This window comes from Bubalus kerabau, chromosome 1, assembly GCF_029407905.1.
Source record: "Bubalus kerabau isolate K-KA32 ecotype Philippines breed swamp buffalo chromosome 1, PCC_UOA_SB_1v2, whole genome shotgun sequence".
NCBI lineage: Eukaryota > Metazoa > Chordata > Mammalia > Artiodactyla > Bovidae > Bubalus > Bubalus kerabau.
In genome coordinates, this window is record NC_073624.1 from 93969988 (window position 1) to 93975990 (window position 6003).

Sequence of the window (6003 nt, forward strand, 5' to 3'; positions counted from 1 at the left end):
TCGGACGGGCGGCGGGGACGGCCGGGCGCCGCGCGTCCCTCTCAACTCGACGGGGGCGGGCACCGCAGGCAGCGCGGGGACCCGCCGGGGACTCGGAGCTGAGGAAGCGCGCAGGGACGGGCAGAGTTAGCTGCCGAGGCCGGCGGGAGTAGGGGTGGGGGTGGGGTGGGGGCGGCCGACTGGGTGGGACAGGAAAAGAGGAGAGAAACCGCCCTCTGCAGGTTCCCTCTGCCCGCCGGGCCGCCTCTTGCTCCCCCGGGAGGAAAGGCTGCTTTTCCTTCTCCGATTGTCACTTTACTCTCCATCCGGAGCCGCTTCCTCCCCCGCCTGCCTCGAGGCTTCAGAGGGCACGGGATCTGATGAGCCCCGGGTTAGTGCGATCCATCCGCTTTCCCCGCCACCGACATTATTTGAATTTTCAGCAAATGAAAAGTTACATTTCACTTGCGTTTGCATGTCATTTACGTAAATAGGTCTGTGTGCAGAAGCTTGGAACCTTAAGCTAACGTAGTGGGCACACCTCGGGCCGGGGAGCATGGGGGTGCTGTGGGGAGAGGAACGATGCCCGAATTCTTCTGAAGAGATGTAGTGCAGAGGTTAAGAGACTCGTGGACTTGGGACTCAAACAGTTCCAGCTCCGCTGCTTCTTAGCCGTGTGACTTTGGGCAGATTAGTTAACATGTCTAAAATCTGATCCCTCATCCCTGAAATGGGGGACTGAAAAATCATGCCGTTTCAGTGTGGTTCTAGCACCTGGGAAACACCTCCATTTGAGACTAATTAATGCTAGACTTTAGTCACCTCTTGACTCACTTCTTTGTGGCAGGAAATGCTCCCAATTAATGTGCTCGATGAGTAAGGCTGTAATGTCAGTGTTAACACAGGCTCTGGAATCTGCCCCCGTTTGATCTTGGACAGTTCTGTTTCATTTCTCTTATCTGGAGCAGTACCTGTCTCACAGAATTACTGTAGGGATGGAACGAGTTCATATATTTAAAGCATTAGAGGCTTACCTGGCACAATAGTGAGTGCTCAGTACATGTTATCTTGGCTTCTTACTTTCCAGTTAGAACTCTTTACGTTGCTCGTCTTCCCTCTAAGTGTTACAGACTTCTATGCTTGCTTCTTATTCCTGGAAGGAGTTCTCTAGCTTTGGGAATCAATATTTATATAAATCAGATAGAGACAGGAATTGTACTTGCTCATTTGGGAAACAAGGACTGAAAGACAGAGTCTCAGAGAATAGGGGCATAGAATAAGGGGAAAAAAGCAAAGAATGCATCTAGAGGGGTGGGAACGGGTGGGGGGGTTGGTTAAAGAGGGCGGGGACACATGTATACCTATGGCTGATTCATGTTGATGTGTGGCAGAGGCCAACAAGATATTGTGAAGCAATTTTCCTTCAGTTAAAACTAAGTAAGTTTGGGGGGGAAAAAGCAAAGAATAAATAAAATATTAAGTAAGCAAAGATAGTTGCTTTTATTCCTAAAGATACTATTTGATTGGTTAAAAAAAGGAAAAAACAAAATAAGTTGATTGAATTCATTCACTTAAATATATATTCAACGATATAGCAGTTGTCAGTGAGGAAGAAGAAAGTCCACGTGTGAGAAAACTACCAATCCAACCAAGAAAGGCAAAGAAAGTTAACGCGTAGGCAAAATGTATGTAAGTTAATAAAAAGGCAAGCCTGGCCAGTCCTCAGATAAAAGAATAGAAGAGAAAAGGAAACTCAAATCCTAAGGGTTAAATTGCAGAGGTGGACAACTGCTTGCATTTATTGACAAATTGACCATGCATTCCAGGGAAAGTTGAGATTTTTCTTGTATCTGGGTCAGTCTCCCCCATGACATATTCTGTTTTTTCCTAATACTTTAAAAAATTATTTTTATTTTTTTATTCATTTATTTTTGGCTGTGCTATGTCTTCATGGCTTAGCATGGTCTTTCTCTAATTGCGGCAAGTGGGGACTACCCTTTCTTGTGCTGTGCGGGCTTCTCGTTGCGGGGCTTCTCTTGTGGGGCACGGGCTCAGTAGTTGAGGACATGGACTTAGTTGCCTCAAAGCACGTGAATCTTCCTAGACCAGGGATTGAACCCATGGTGGCAGGCGGTTTCTTAACCACTGGACCACCAAGGAAGTCCCTCCACTATGTTTCAAGATTGTTAGAACCACAGACTCTCAGAAGCCATCCAGTCCAACTGACTACTGATTTGCTGTTACTTTTACAATTTAATGTGAAGGTTCATAGTCTCTCAGAAGCATCTTTTTTTCTGTTTAAAATGTGACCTTAAAAGGTTTGCTGGTACATGATTTTATCCATGTAGGCACATGCCATTCATTTTGAAAGTGTAAACATGCAGAAAAATAGGGTCCATATGCATGCACGGACTGGTTCCAAATTGGGAAAGGAGTATGTCAAGGCTGTATATTGTCACCCTGCTTATTTAACTTATATAGAGAGTACATCGTGCAAAATGCAGGGCTGGATGAAGCACAAGCTGGAATCAAGATTGAGGGGAGAAATATCAATAACCTCAGATATGCAGATAACACCACCCTTATGGCAGAGAAAGCAAAGAAGAATTTAAGGAATTAAAGAGCCTCTTGATGAAGGTGAAAGAGGAGAGTGAAAAAGTTGGCTTAAAACTCAACGTTCAGAAAACTAAGATCAGGGCATCTGGTTCCATCATTTCACAGCAAACAGATGGAGAAACAATGGAAACAGTGACAGACTTTATTTTCTTGGACTCCAAAATCACTGTGGAAGGTGATTGCAACCATGAAATTAAAAGAAGCTTGCTCCTTGAAAGAAAAGCTATGACAAGCTTAGACAGCATATTAAAAAGCAGAGACATTACTTTGCCTACAAATGTCCATCTAGCTAAAAGCTATGGTTTTTCCAGTTGTCATCATGTATGGATATGAGAGCTGGACAATAAAAAAGGCTGAACACTGAAGAACTGATGCCTTCAAACTGTGGTGTTGGAGAAGACTCTTGAGAGTCCCATGGACAGCAAGGAGATCAAACCAGTCAGTCCTAAAGGAAATCAACCCTGAATATTCATTGGAAGGACTGATGCTGAAGCTGAAGCTCCAATACTTTGGCCAGCTGGTGGGAAGAGCTGAGTCATTGGAAGAGACCCTGATGCTGAGAAAGACTGAAAGCAGGAGGAGAAGGGGACGACAGAGGATGAGATGGTTGGACGGCATCACCAACTCAATGGACACGAATTTGAGAAGACTCCAGGAGATGGTGAAGAACATGAAAGCCTGGTGTGCTGCAGTGTTTGGGGTCTCAAAAAGTTGGACACAATTGAGTGACTGAACAACATGCATGCAATGCTCGGCACCCACTTCAGCATGAAATAACCAATACTGTAATCAGTGTGTCTTCTGCTCTCTGGTGTATCGTGTATCCTGGATGTGTCTTGTTTCTAGTATTCTCTGGATATTTTACCTGGTCTGTCAATAGTCTCCTTCACATTGTTGGAAGTCAGGGATTGAGTGATGGTCTTGCAATTAATTCTAGATGCATACAGATAGGTGATGAATGATGCCTCAGGTGGTGGTGAGCTACCAGTGTTCTCCAAGTATTAAATGTCAGACTTCAGAAGCTGGAGCAGCCATCCTTATGGCAACAGACCTCCACGGGCCTCAGGGTAGAGGGTAAGACATATTCATCTCTGCCCAGCTTTCAGCTCCTTCTTGTGGTGCTGCCAGGATGGCAGTCTTCTAAGTCCTAGTCTAGTAAGTTCTGTCAACCCACTACCATTGGACCAGCCACGACTTCACCATTTTTCAAATTAGGGTAAACAATTTGATTCCTAACTGGGACCATCTGCCTTAGATAAGCAAAATGATTACTCATGCCCAGCTTACTAGCCCTCCCCCTAATCTTCCCGGAGCCTCGGGTGGGGGTGGCATATGCTAATAGAGTGTCAGTCTCACACAGTAAAGTTTTCCACTTCATTTGTGCCTTTTTTGTGGAAGTTACCTTGAGTGCTTATCTCCCCACCATAGACCAAGGACCCCAGGAGTCCTCTCTGGCACACTTTCCAAAGAGGATCAGTTTCCTAGGAGATGGGGGTCAGGGAAAGCCCAGAAGAGAAAAGGCTTGAACTGGGGTTTTGCCTTTGGAGGAGCATTCTAAGCAGGTCCTGGAGGGCCGTGGACAGCCAGAAAGCCTGTATTCCTTGCATTCCCCCACCCCTTCCATTAGTCCTGGAGTATCACCCACAGCAGTGACTGAGTGCCAGGGGAGCGGGATGCCTTCTAAGAGAGGAATTAAAATACAGGCAGGAGGACTTTGATAGGGGGATATGCAACCTCCACTTCATTAGAGATCCGTTGAAGTTTTTTAAATGGAAGAATAACAGGATTAGATCTTAGAAAAATGATTCCTAAGTACAAATATGCATTTCCAGCTCCCTAAGTGACATGTCTACTGAAAAGTCCTGCAAGTTCTCAAGCTCTTTGTATTAATGTTTGTATGGGACACCCAATAAACTGCACATAAAGGGTACAATTTGATCAGTTTTGACAAATGGATACACATTATCACCACTATCCCAGTCAAATCACCCCAAAGCTTCTTTGCCCTTCTTTGTAATCCACCACCTTTGTAATCTACCACCACCACCACGGTCTTCCTGTCATTCCTGTAGACACTAACACGCCTCCTCCCAAACTGGGCCAGTCAGTCTTTCTCCAGGGAAGGAACACAGTGGCAGGAGGCAGCTGAGGCTGAGTCTTCCAATGACAGCAGCCAGGAGGGGCAGTCCATGCATTCCTGCTAGAGACATCCGTAGACTGGTTCTTTCTGCAGCCTGGTTGTCTTTCAGTTCTGTGAGCTGCGTAATATCCTTCCATCATATCCTTTAGTGCTGAACTGTGTCAGTTTGTTGCCTGAAACTAGAAAACTCATATATAATGCACTTCCTCCTGTAGTCGCCATTTCAGGAAATGTTACCACCAAGCCTAACCTAAAATAATTCCTTAAAACTTCAGTCTTCATCACATGTCTCCTCTCACTCATTGCTAAATCCTGCCTATTCTGCTCCCTGCTGAGTATTCTGTCTCTATAAAGTTCTTACCCCCTCCCCCATCATTGTTTCTCTAGTACTCAGTGCAGTGCTTGGCAGACTACTCAATAAATTCTTGCTGAGTAACTGAATGAATAGTGACATCATCCATCACCCCCAGAAACAAAAGCAAAAATGGATGAGTGCTTGTATATGTATGCATATTTATCAGGGTAGCAGGACTTCAAAGTGAAATTTTAAAATAATTTTATTATTTATTTATTTACTTTTAGCTGCGCTGGGTTTTCTCTAGTTGTGGTATGCAGGCTTCTCATTGCGGTGGCTTCTCTCATTGCAGAGCATGGGCTAGGGTGCTTGGGCTCAGCAGTTGCGGCATGAGGGCTTAGTTGCCCCTTGGCATGTGGCATCTTCCCAGACCAGGGATCAAACCCATGTCCCAAGCATTGGCAGGCATATTCTCAACCAGTGGACCATCTGGGAAGCTGCTCAAAGTTAGTTTTTAATGTTTTCACAGAAGCAAATGATAGGACTTGAATCCAAGACTTCTGATTCCAAATTCCATACCATTTCCATTACACTTTGTATCTATACCATGAATTCTTCCCCTTCACTTGGAGTTCTGTTTCTTCTTCCATCCTGGTCAGAGCCTTACTTAAATCAAGTCCCAATCTGTAGACACTAGACACAGCTCTAAAATAAAACCCCTTTCCAAGGATATTTGCTTATTAACCAAAGGGCAGAGGAGGTGGGCAACAATGCATCTAGACTGAGGAGAGGAGCCTGTGGCCCCAGGCATCAGCAAAGTGTTACAGCCAGGAGGTAGGGGGAGCTGGAGGTCAGGGATGTGACTAAAGCTTTCTGAACCTGGGGTACAGTCAATAACCTTCCTAAGTGGAGAACAGTGTGCTGGCCTGGAACAACTTCCTGTGTCCAAAAAAAAAAAAAACCCCACACACAT